The sequence below is a fragment of the Eptatretus burgeri genome, chromosome 2, assembly GCF_056783735.1.
Source record: "Eptatretus burgeri isolate ZD-2024b chromosome 2, Ebu_testis_v1, whole genome shotgun sequence".
NCBI lineage: Eukaryota > Metazoa > Chordata > Myxini > Myxiniformes > Myxinidae > Eptatretus > Eptatretus burgeri.
Window position 1 is genome coordinate 55867813 of NC_140962.1, and position 13591 is coordinate 55881403.

The window sequence follows — 13591 nt, forward strand, 5'->3', positions numbered from 1 at the left end:
TTGCAGGTCCCATCACTCTTCATCCTGCTAAGTGCCAGAGGGAACAGATCTGATAGGCTGGTAACATAAACCCCACCCTGATTTGACGGATGGATGGATGGATGGAGACTGGATTTACATGCCGGCTCATCTTATAGTGCAGATTAGCAGGCGTTGCCAGGCAACGCCGGGTCCCTCCACCCACCCCTCCCCCTCCCTCCTCCATCCCTTCCTCTCCCTCCTCCTATCCCTTTCCCTGCCTTCTCCCACTCCACACACCCCAGTCCCTCTGAATTCCCACCCCACCCTTTCCCCTTCCTCCCCTCCATCTCCACCCTTTTCCTCCTTCCTCCACCAAAGCAATTTTTGCAAAGTTTTTGACCATGTTTGGGGGAAATAAATACTGTAATTAAAATAAGCCCCGCTTTCGATTCCTACCAACCTCTAACTTGCCTCGTGTTGTGTCGAAATCTGCCCCCTGAAGGACACATTCATCGATATGGCTAAAATAAGTCATGGTATAGATGTTTATCCTCGTCGCCATGCAATGAATCCGGGGTGTGTTCAGTTACCAAATTTATTGGAGAGCACTCGCCAAGTGGCTTAACCAATCAAGCAAGCAAGCAGAAACCGTTGATAAGGAACTTCTGGCTTGGCAAGTGCTTCACGAACTGCTTGGTAACTGAACGCACCACTGGACATGTCGATATCATACAGTATGTACAAAACGCCAAAAAAGGACTTTTTTGCATGAAAAACTTCAAATATTAATCATGACTTTTTGTTGTCATGTAAACGTACCTTGTTCAGGTTTCAACGCGTTGTTTTCGTTTTTAAAATGTACATACACTCAGAGGTGATGTTCAGTGTACAAAAGTGGAAATGTACATTCAATCTATTTATTACTAAAACTCTCATCTTGTATGTATGTATGTATACAGTGGAAAATCGATATAACGCTAAGCGTTATCGCGCTTGTACTGATATAACGCTCATACACCTTGGACCCCAAAAAATACTACTATTTCATGTTTAAAGGCAAAAAAGTGAGAAAATAGAGACAAAGTTAGTCCAAAATAGCACTAAGTGGCGAAAAAAATTCAAGCTGTCATCACCCTGTGTTGAGTTGACATGTGGTGTGAAAATGCTCACGAGCTGTCATCTTCTTGCACCTTTCCCGTATAAATGGCGAAGCTGAGATGAACAAAATCAATTCAATTCAAATCATCATAGCATCCGTATCTCGTGTAACTCACGTTCATGTTCCTTTCTAACACCATACAACACAGTACACAACGTAAGTACAGTACTGTACTGTACAAGATTAACTAATGTTCGCGTGCTCTACCGCCCACATCCTTTCGGAAGAGTTGTCAACAACTTAAATCTGTGCTCCCGTTACATCTCCTGTGCCAGTTCTTCGACATCTTCATCACCTACCAGCCGAGAAATCTTCAAATTTGTTAGTTTTGTTTGCTCTGTTCAGTTCAGCGCCGCCATGCCGAAGCGGAAGTGTTATTCCATAGAGGAGAAGCTACACATAATTAAACGGTTGCGGAATGGTGAAACTCAAGCGACCATCAGCAAGGATACAGGCATCGCCGGTTCAACTCTAAGAGGATGGTTGAAGGATGAAGAGAACATCAAGAGCTTCATCGTCACTGTCAACTCCAATGAAGGGATGAAGAGGAAGAGGGTCAAGCTTGGGAGGGATCAGGAGTTGGACCAGGAAATATTCAATTGGTTCTGCAAGTCTAGAGAGCTTGAGATACCCATCTCAGGCACAATCCTCCTTCATCAGGCCAAGAAGATCAACAAGGATCTTCAAAGGAAGAGAGAGGTGAAGATGCTGACTACAGCTTAACCAGGGGGTGGCTGCAACGCTGGCAGGATCGACATGGGGTCCACATGAACCAACAACATGGAGAGGCCAAGTCTGCAGACCTTGAATATGCCAAGAACTACCTCTCTGTCTTCAATGAACTAATCGAAGACAACTTCACAGAAGACCAGGTTTTCAATGCAGATGAAACTGGTCTGTACTACAAGATGCCTCCAGACAGAACTATGGACCTGGATGACAACCCATCAAGAAAGACTGGACACAATAAGCCAAAGGACAAAGTCAGCCTCCTTCTCTGTGCCAACAGGTCAGGGTCTCTGAAGATGACCCCGTTGGTCATAGGGAAGTCACTAAACCCCAGGTGTCTACACCATGTCAACAGATCCCTCCTTCCCTGCATTTGCACCAACACCAGGAAGGCTTGGATGACAGGAGCCTGTTTCAAGGACTGGTTCTTCCAGAGGTTCTGCCCTGCTGTGCGGAAGCACCTGAGAAAGATTGGGCAAGAAGAGAAAGCTATCCTCCTCATTGACAACGCCCCATCTCATCCATCAGGAGACATCTTAAAGTCCAAGGATGGGAAGATCTTCGCTTCCTTTATGCCCAAGAACACCACCAGCAAGATCCAGCCTTTGGACCAGGGGGTCATCAATTGTTTCAAGCTATTCTACAAAGATCAATTATGCGAAGCTATGGCCAGGGTGCAGAAAGAGATGACCGTCTTCCTCAAGGCCATGGACGTTAAGACGATGGAGTTTGCAGGGCCAGCCTGGGAGAAGGTCACCAAGGACACCATCATTAACTGCTGGAGGAAAGGCCTAGGTCCTCCCAAGTCTGATAATGAAGAAGAATTCAATGGGTTCTCCAAGGAGGAGGTGGGCACGTCTGCCATCACGGCCCTCAACCTCGCCCCTGGCACATCAGCTCTTGATGCTCTCCAGGCCTGGGTTGATCAAGAAGAAAGAGACCTGGCTGAAGAACTGCTCAGAGAAGAACAGCTGTCAACTGGAGAGGAAGAGGAACCCCTAGAGGAGTCGGAAGAAGAAGAGTCACCAGTTGAACCTCTCCCCCAGCCTCTCCACTCCAAAGCTAAACAGTCGTTCCTTGATGGTCATTGTTGGTTGGAGTCCTTGGATGAGCAGGAATGCCCCAATCTTCATTTGAAGATACACCAGGTTAAAATCTTTCTGGATGACACCCGAAGACTCTCAAGAGCATCCATGAAACCACCAAGATCACCGATTTCTTCAAGAAATAAATTCCGAATTCTTCAAGATATAAATTCCGTATCCGTTTTCTGATTAAGGAAACGTAAAATATTTCACCGATTTATGTGATAATGAACATTTTGTATTTTTTATTTTGTAAGTAATGTTCGATTGTACACAAAAAATATATATATATTCTATATGCATTCAATTTCTGTGTTTATTTCTTGTTGAAAAAAAGGAAGAAAATAACTTGACCGCTTCGTCATCCACCCCAACAATCTAAGATTGCGGACGTACATGTCCACGTGTTTTGGCTCTGGTTTGGATGTAATATAAAATATTTTTCACTGCATCAGTATAGCGCTGTATCATTTGTAACGCCCTCGTCGCTTTGGACCCCACCGGTGAACATTATATCGATTTTCCACTGTATATGTATATGTATGTATGTATGTTCCCAAAATACAGCCAAAATGGGATAGGATAGCGCAAAAATTTTAGGGCCACCTTACACCACCATTCTCTTGCAGTGTGCAGCATCAAATTTCGTTCAAATCGGGCAACGAAAAAATTATTAAACTAGAAAGGGCACTCATAGAGCGCATACCTTCGCGCCACTACTTTTTTGTTCTTGGTAAGAGTGTGGGGAACTGGTTTCATATGAATGGTCTTATGACACAAACCACATATCTATAATGTCATGACCCCCCCCCGACTTTTGGGGGCTATGGACTAAACAACAATCAACTCACGTCGTTTTGGCGAGTGTTCACTCACAAGCTCGGTGAATACAATGTTTCAACAAGAGAAGGTAATCTCGTTTGATGCTGGTTTCATGCAAATCGAATAAGAATTGACTGAGTTATGCCGAAAACCGCATATTTTTCAAGGGCGTGACCCCCCCCCCGACATTTTACCCCAACCGGTGACATGTGTTATGACGTCATTGCGTCACAAGATTGGGCATTAAATTCTGAACATTTTGGTGCTGGGTTCATGTAAAGCGGACAAGAATTGACCGCGTTATGAAAAAAACCGCATATTTTTCAAGGTTGTGACCCCCCTGACCTTTGACCCCTAACCGGTAACAAGAGTATGGGCGTCATTGTGTCATATTGCATATCACAAGATGAGGCGTTGAATTCTGAACATTTTGGCGTTAGTTGCATGCAAATTGAATAAAAATTGACTGTGTTATCGTGAAAAGACGATTTTGACCTTTTCGTGACCTTGACCTTGACCTTTGACCCGAACGATCCCAAAATCTAATCGAATGCTTCGTGGCTAATATCCAATCATCCCACCAAATTTCATGCAATTCGGTTTAATACTTTTTGAGTTATACGAATCACAAGATTACAAATAAATAAATAAATAAATAAATACACACCGACCAAAACATAACCTTTCGCAGAATGCGAAGGTAAAAATCAATTCCCGATTTAGCCAAATACTCTTCGGGAGAATTTGATCAATGCAAACAACCTCAGCGGTATAGTTCGCTGGAGCTATCTTTTTTTTTTTTTCTTGAAATGATTTTTTCATCAACCGCTGTCACAACGGGAACCTAACGGGTTCACGGGTCGTCTAGTATACATTAAAAGTGTACATGTACATAATAAATATCTCGGGAATTTTCCCGGTCGCCACCCAACTAATTAATTACAGATGCAGGCATTTCACGACCAAGGTGATTTTAATGTTTATTTAATTCACATAGTTTGTGGATTACGTTACATGTCCATTCGCTGGTTTATAAGCATTGACAAGTTGGGCGAAAACCACAGAACCCTAACCCTCAGATCTATGCAGAGCGAAAAAGATGGTGGCAATTTCTGGGCAGCTCGAGGAAAATGTGTGGCCTGGTTGATGGGTGGTGCTTGTGACACTGGGAGAGAGAGAGAGGGGAAGGTGTGGCCTGTAGAATTGGTGGTGCTTATGACCCACAGACACAAACTCACTTGTGTGTGTGTATATACATATGTGTATATATATATATATATATATATATATATATATATATATATATATATATATATATATATATATATATATATATATATATATATATATATATATATATATATATATATATATATATATATGTACAAGATTAGCAACAGAACATGCACACGTTTACAAATTATTTTTCTTTTTCTGTGTGCACGTACACGTCCACAGGCCTAGATACTACAATCGACTTTTATTGAATGATTTTCATTTTCCTATGGTGTACTGCACTTGGTCTCTTGATATTCGAGTAGGGTGAGCACGATACACCTCATAGTCCAAGAGCATTAGGTCAAAATAGGCCCTAACCTGGACATTTTTGGTAACAAGCTGATTTTTTCAGGATAGGTCCAGGAATGTGTGTGAAATAACATACTAAAAGTCCTCATAAATCCTCCTTGAGCGTTTTCCGCAATCCAAGATGGCGTCCAAAATGGCCGCCTCTTCTGTTTTTCTCATAACTTTGCAAGCAGGTTTCCCCAAAACACACTTTAAATGTCTACATATATGTTTTGAAGTATGAGGAACTCATTAGAATACATCTTAAGAGATGCTGAAGCACGCAAGTACCAATAAGACCTCTTGAGTTCTTCCAAAAGTCCAGGCAGAAGCAGACGCCGACACCCTGATTGTCTCCACAGCACTAGCACTGGCAGAGTCAGAACATGTGCCAGTTGCTGTCGTTGGTACGGACACAGACTTACTGGTAATGCTAGTTGCTCGGGCAACCTCTTCCACAGATGTGTACATGCTATGCCGCAGTAATCCTGTCACGGTCTTCATCATTCATGAGATTCAGCATGCCATAGGGGACACAAGAAATCACTTGATGTTTCTTCATGCTGTGACGGGATGTGACACGGTCTCTGCAATCTATCGTCAGGGCAAGCGTAAAGCTTTCAACATGGTGCACAAGAAGCGGGACTATGACTTGCTGGATACCTTCACAAACAGTGGAAGCACCCATGACGAGGTGGAAAAAGCTGGGGAAGGCTTCATTCTTAAGCTTTATGGAGCCAGCAGTTTTGAATCTCTTGATGACTACCGTCACATCGCATACAAACGTGCAATCGGTCGCAGTTCCCTGAGTTCATCCTTTCAGCTAGAAAGTCTACCTCCAACTAGTGCTGCAGCAAAGCAACATTCATATCGCGCCTATCTTACCATCCAGGAATGGATGGGTAACTCCTTATCTCCAACAGAATGGGGCTGGCGATTTCAGGACGGGACTCTTACCCCGGTAGAAACAGACATTGCTGTTGCACCCGACACTTTGCTGAACATGGTGGCATGTGGGTGTAAACCAGATGGTTGCAGAAGCATGACATGTAGCTGCAAGAAACTTGGGCTCTTTTGTACCTCAATGTGCAGTAAATGCAGTGGTCTCAATTGCAACAATACAGCACCAACTCTTATAGATGCCGACGATGATATTACCCCAACTTCAGAGGACATCAACATTGAAGATACAGCATCCGACGATGAAGACAATGACTGATGCAACTAGGTGTGTGCATGCGTAAGGTAAAGATTCATCTGAAACTTTTGAGGTTTGAATCTCTAGCATGATCTTGTTTTGAATGTCTTTGCCTCTTGAAACAGGCTAAAACAGCAGTGTGTTGATAAGTGGCGGACATTTTGAGCACCATTTGAATTTCAGAAAGAACTTCAGCAGTTTTATTGTTTCCTTTGTACTTCAATGTATCTGAATGAGTTCCTTATTTCTCAAGACATAATATATTTAGAGATTTAAAGTGCATATTGAGGTAACTTCGTCACAGGGTCATGAGAAAAACAGGAAATTGCAACCATCTTTGGTGCCATTTTGGATTTTGGGACTAGTTCAAGTAGTTTTATTGGTATAGATATGCGTGTTTCAAATCTGCGAATAAGAATTTATCTAGATTTCTTGACTCCCATAACATATATAAAGACATTTTAGTGTGCTTTATTGGGTTACTTAGTTGCAGAGTTATGAGAAAACAACAGGAAAAGGGGCATTTCAGGCGCCATTTTGAATTTCAGGATGAGCTCAAGTGTTTTTATTGGTAAATGCGTGTTTTTGAAAAATTCCCAATAAGTATATGATTCATTTCATTGAGTTGCAAAACATATATTAAGACATTTAAAGTGTGTGTTGAAGTACCTTGGTGTAAAACCAGAAACGGCAGCAATTTCAGACGCCATTTTGGATTTCTGAAAGAGCTTAAGCGGTTTTATTCGTTTTTGTGTGTTTCAAAATCTTCCGATATGTATTGTATTGAGTTCCTTATACTTCAAAACATATGTGTAGACATTTAAAATGTGTTATAGGTAAACCTACTTGCAAAGTTATGAGAAAAACAGGAAATGGAGGCAATTTTGGACGCCATTTTGGATTGCGAAAAACGCTCAAGGAGGATTCATGAGGACTTTTAGTATGTTATTTCACACACATTCCTGGACCTTTCCTGAAAAAATCAGCTTGTTACCAAAAATGTCCAGGTTAAACCCTAATGCTCTTGGACTATCATTAAGATGCTCCTATTACTACTATTACTACAATTATTACTATTATACTTTAGTGGCACATCCATATATTTATTAAACTAAATCCTGTCTAGTATATTGAATATTTCTCATTTGAATTTGCTTGCTTTACACTGACCATGCCAACTGCAATCACCCCTGTTTTAAACCCTCTCAACTGCACTACCCCTACTCGCACAGCGCAACACCCCATTAGCCCAACTTCACCCACAAACACTACACTTAGTATGCCATCTGTCTGCTTGTGCCTCCAACATCATCAAACCACTCTGCATGCGCATCATTGCCCCCACCCTCCACACCCCCATGCCACCCACACTCCCACCAATGCGTGCACCTGCCAAATGCCCATCCAACAAACAGGACTGACTCCTTCGAACCAATCCCCACACATTTTTTGTCATGTCTGGCCAGATTAGATCTGTGACTTGCTGCAGGTATCATGTAAACCTGTACCAACGTGTTTCATGGTCGGGTTATCGGAGACTAAACCGTCTCCCCCACCAGGTTTCCTGGTGAGGAGGGTGTATGGATAATGACACCGAGCAGGATTAAAAACAAAACCTGTCAAAGGGTGGAGGAGCTCCTTGTGAGCCAATGGCTATCCATATCGAGTGCCCAACTGTGTCTGCAGATGTCCTCCTGCAGTTAGGTTACTTCTTATTAAGAGGTTGGTGGCAGGATTTGCACTCTGGCCACCGTAAAACCATTCACTCCACAAAACACAAAAACGCAAAGAAATCTGAAAACCCACTCCGTGGAAGTACCTCATGTGCAGCTGCCATTCACAGAGCAGCTCACTGGATGACGGGATTGGGGCAAAGCCTTTGGGATCCCCACTCTTTGATGATAGGAGGAAAGCCACGGGGTAACATTCCCGGGACAGATTGTGGTAGTGCATGTCAGGGTGATGCTGAGGTGTCGTCCACCAGATAGCAGTCTCCTTGGGTTAACCTGAGGTGGTCCCTTTGGGTGGGTGCCTGGAATGTCCTATCTCTAAGAAAGGATGATAACGTGTCTCTGTTATCATGTGAGCTCAAGCATTTGAACATCAGTTTTGCAGCACTCTCAGAGGATCGGAGACCGGATAGTGGCAATATCATGGCGGGTGATTACACCAACTGTTGCTCTTGTTACTCTGATGGTTACTATGCCCGTGTAGTTGTTGTAGCTGTGTCCAGTAAGCTGACTCCAATGATAATTGAGTTAACACTGGTCAATGAGCATATGAGACGAAGGATTTCTCACTCCTTGGGCAACGTTTCACTGGTCTCTGTATATGCTCCGACTGAGGCAAGTGATCTCACCATGAAGGATGCATTCTATGTCACGCTCGAGTCTGTGGTTGATCAGTGCCCCAGGCGAGATACTCTTCTATTCCTGGGGGATTTCAATGCATCGACTGGAACTGATTGGGATGGATATGAGACATGTGTTGCTCCACTTGAGTCTGGAACTGTGAACCAGAATAGCACTAAGTTCCTTGACTTTGCAAGAAGTCAATGACTTAGGGTGGCTGGTTCCTGGTTTCAGCACCCACAGGCTCATCACCTGGACTTGGTATTCCAATACTGTTGGTGTGGCAAAGGAGAATGACCATGTACTCATTGATGGTGGCTGGAGGATAAGCCAAAATTGCAGGGTCTTCCAGAGTGCTCAATTCCTCAATACAAACCACAGGTTTGCGAAAGCAACTCTGAAGTTGCAGTTTAAATCTGGGAGAATGTTACCATCCCAGCCTCTGCTGGATGGTGGCAAGCTCAAGGATGAGAGGGTAGCTGAGGCATTTGCAAACAGGCTGAATGGGGATTTGGGCGGTCTGGCTGCTTTGGGGAATCCTGAAGAGTTGTGGAGTGCCTTCAAGACCACCGCCCTTGATGTTGCTGGTGGATGTCTTGGAACTCAAAGAAGGGCGAAGAATAATTTTTTCTCTCAAGCGACACTGGATACCATTGACCAGAGTTGCAGGGCTAGGCTGAGTGGCAGAGCTGAGCTGTTCAAGGAGTTGAGGCATAAAGCTGTACTTGCGTAGAGGGTGGACAAGGTGGCCATTGTGCGAGGAATATATCATGGGGTGGAGCATCACCAGTGGTCAGGTGGTTTAATCCAGATTACAGGGGAATTTGCACATTGCGTTTCTACAATCCCATCCCTCGGTGCACTGCAATTAGAGCGGAGGGTGGTGGGCTCTTGACAGAGGAGTCCGTACCAAAAATGGAAGTGAAGGCTTGGTGGGCCAGTTACTTTGAGAGGCTGTACCAGGCTGATCCACTCGCTGTTGAGTTGGATGTCAGCGGTGTTGCTATCCCTATTGCTCACCCTCTAATCAACTGTGATCCAACTTCTCTTGTGGAAACACAGGCTGTGGTGAACTGGTTGAAATGGGGTAAAGCTCCTGGAATTTTTGGCATCCATGCTGAACTTCTCAAGGCTGGTGGAAATACTGTACTCATGTCATTGCATGCAGGCCTGTGCTCTGCCTGGAACACAGGCATCATCACAACTGCCTGGAAGTGGGGCCTTTTTGTCCCTCTTTGGAAAGAGAAGGGTGATCGCCAGGACTGCAACAACTACTGAGGGGTTATGCTGCTCTAAGTTCCAGGTTAAGCCTGGTGTTGGCTTAGTGGTTAGGGTGGTGGCTTGGGATCCTAGGGTCCTGAGTTCAAGATCCGTTGGGCCGCTGAATTAATACACCAGGAGGTTGACTCAGCCTGTCATTCTTCCGAGGTCGGCAAAGTGAGTACCAGTGTACTGGTAAGGGGGACACTGCATCAGCGGCATAGCTGTGTCCCAACCAATGATGCAACCAGCAGCCACAGGCTGCATTCGAGAGAGAGAGAGAGAGAGAGAGAGAGAGAGAGAGAGAGAGAGAGAGAGAGAGAGAGAGAGAGAGAGAGAGAGAGAGAGAGACAGTCAGACAGTCAGACAGTCAGACAGTCAGACAGTCAGACAGTCAGACAGTCAGACAGTCAGACAGTCAGACAGACAGACAGACAGTCAGACAGTCAGACAGACAGACAGACAGACAGACACACATACAGACAGACAGACACACACAGACAGACACACAGACAGACACACAGACAGACAGACACAGACACACACACACAGACACACACACACAGACAGACACACACAGACACACACAGACACACACAGACAGACACACACAGAAACACACAGACAGACACACACAGACACACACAGACAGACACACACAGACACACAGACAGACACACACAGACAGACACACACAGACAGACACACACACAGACAGACACACACACACAGACACAGCCAGGGAGCCAGGTTAAGTCTTTGTTCAGATAATTACCTCTGCCACTGAAGGTGAAGGAGGTGATGTTTTCACCCCTTTCTGTCTTTATTTGTTTGTTTTTGTGCAGCATATCTTAAAAACTTGTCGACGGATGTGGATGCAATTTTCTGGCCAAGTTGGGTGTATGACAAAGACAAACTGATTAGATTTTGGTGAAGATCCGGATCTGGATCCGACTACTCGAATTTTTTAAGTGATTCTTCACCATTGTGTGATATGGCCAAAAATCATCGATAGCACGATATCTCAAAAAGTTTTTTCTTATGGATTCGGACGAATCTTTGTGGACATGTTGGGTGTTTGACATTGACAAACTGATTCAGTTTTGGTGAAGATCCGAATCCTGATCCAGATCTGATAATTTTTTTGGTTATTCTTCACTATTGAGGGATGGGGACAAAAACGATATTTCTCCCAATATATCAAAAAGTTGTGGACGGATTTGGATAAAACTTGGTGGACAGGTTGTGTGTGTGTGTGTGTGTGTGTGTGTGTGTGTGTGTGTGTGTGTGTGTGTGTGTGTGTGTGTGCGTGCGTGTGTGCGTGCGTGCGTGTGTGTGTGCGTGTGTGTGTGTGTGTGTGTGTGTGTGTGTGTGTGTGTGTGTGTGTGTGTGTGTGTGTGTGTGTGTGTGTGTGTGTGTGTGTGTGTGTGTGTGTGTGTGTGTGTGTGTGTGTGTGTGTGTGTGTGTGTGTGTGTGTGTGTGTGTGTGTGTGTGTGTGTGTGTGTGTGGCAAGTTTGAATTGTTTCGATTTTGGTGATTATCTGAATCCGGATCTGGATGTTATAATTATTTGATTTTTCAAGTGATTCTTCACCATTGAGGGATCGGGAAAAAATGATGTGGTGTTGTATAGTATGATATTTCAAAAATTTAATGGGCCCAATATGTTCTCGTGGATCAGGCATTACATGGCGGATGTATGCACTCAACTGAGTGCCCTTCAAGTTATTGATGGGGTTTGCCATTATTTGCTTGAGCACCAGCGCCAGAGCAGTCAGGCTTTACACCAAATAGGTCAACGATTGACCATATACTTGCTCTTCAGGTCCTCACAGAATGCAGATGAGAGTTTCAGCAGGGGCTGCTTGCTGCCTATGTTGATCTCTGCAAAGCGTTAGATTCTGTGAATTGGGATGCCCTCTGGAGAATTCTTGGTCTTTGTGGGGTGCCACCAAAACTGATCAATCTAATGTCTGAACTACACTGTGGTACTGATAGTGCTGTGGGATGTGGTGATACCATCTTTGACTTATTTCCAGTTGTTACTGGAGTTTGTCAGGGGTGTGTATTGGCCCCCACACTTTTCAACGCTTGTATGGACTGGAATCTGGGGAGGATGTCAGAGATATCATGCTGCAGTTCATCGTTTGGGAATGTCAAGATCTCTGACCTTGATTTCGCAGATGATAGTCATCTTTGCGGAGACTCTGGATATCCTTTTGGGGGCCCTCGAGGTGCTGAATGAGGAATCGGAGCCGCTGGGATTGCGGGTTTCCTGGATCAAAACTAAGATCAAGGCTTTCAATTATATCTTGTGTGCTGCTGTCCTGTCTGTGCCTGTTTGTGGTGAGGATGTTGAGGTTATGGAGACATTCACTTACCTTGGCAGTGATATTCATATCTCTGCTGGCTGTGAGCCAGAGGTCAACAAACGTCTAGGTCGGGCCTGGGGAGTCATGGATTCACTGGATCATGGTGTGATGCGCTGTCATTACCTGTGCAGGAGGACAAAAGTCTGATTCTTCAGGCCCTTGTTTGTTCAATTCTTGCTCTGCGGATGTGAGACTTGGACTATAACCAGGGATCTGAGATGGTGACTTAATTCCTTTGGTACCAGGTCTCTTCTGAGTATCATTGGCTATCGCTAGTTGGACTTTGTGTCCAAAAAGCAGTTACTGAGAGACACCCAAATGCAAATGAGATTTGTTACCTGCATAGTCCATGAGCATCAGCTGCGGCTGTATGGACATGTGGCTCGTTTTCCTGATGCTGATCCTGCTCACAGATTCTCTCAGCAAGGGAGCCTCATGAGTGGAGGAGGCCAATGGGCTCACCACATGCCTCGTGGTTGCAGCAGTTTTATCAGTATCTCAAGGAGATTGGGATTGTCTCTGCATCTGCCTGGGGGATGACCAGACGGTGGCTCCTGGAGTACCGGCGGAAATTGGACGTAGCAACATGCTGCTCTGGTGCATGCAATGAGCCATTTCCAAGCATTTACAGCAAGAAAGACCACTCAATGTCTTATGAAAGACCCCCCCCCCCAATGTGTTATGAAAGACCCCCCCCATTGTCTTTTGAAAGACCCCCCATTGTCTTTTGAAAGACCCCCCCCATTGTCTTTTGAAAGACCCCCCATTGTCTTTTGAAAGACCCCCCCCAATATCCGCACTTGTTATCCTGCCTCAAGGCATTCTGCTCACTTCCACAACACAAATCGGAACAACGCCCTCCATGAATGTCAGACCATCTGCGTGGCTGAACCCCTGCCACATGGCTGCCCAACTTGGGAGCACCCACTGCCCCAAGGAGGCCGCTCAGACCCGTCAATGGAGAACACTTCACAGAGAAACTGCTATGCACCAGTTTCTTAGTTTTGAGTTTGGTGTGCGGGTGCGCACCATGTTCTCAAGGATTATGTTGTGTCACTGATGAAGTGCCCCCTTTAGGTCAGGACAAT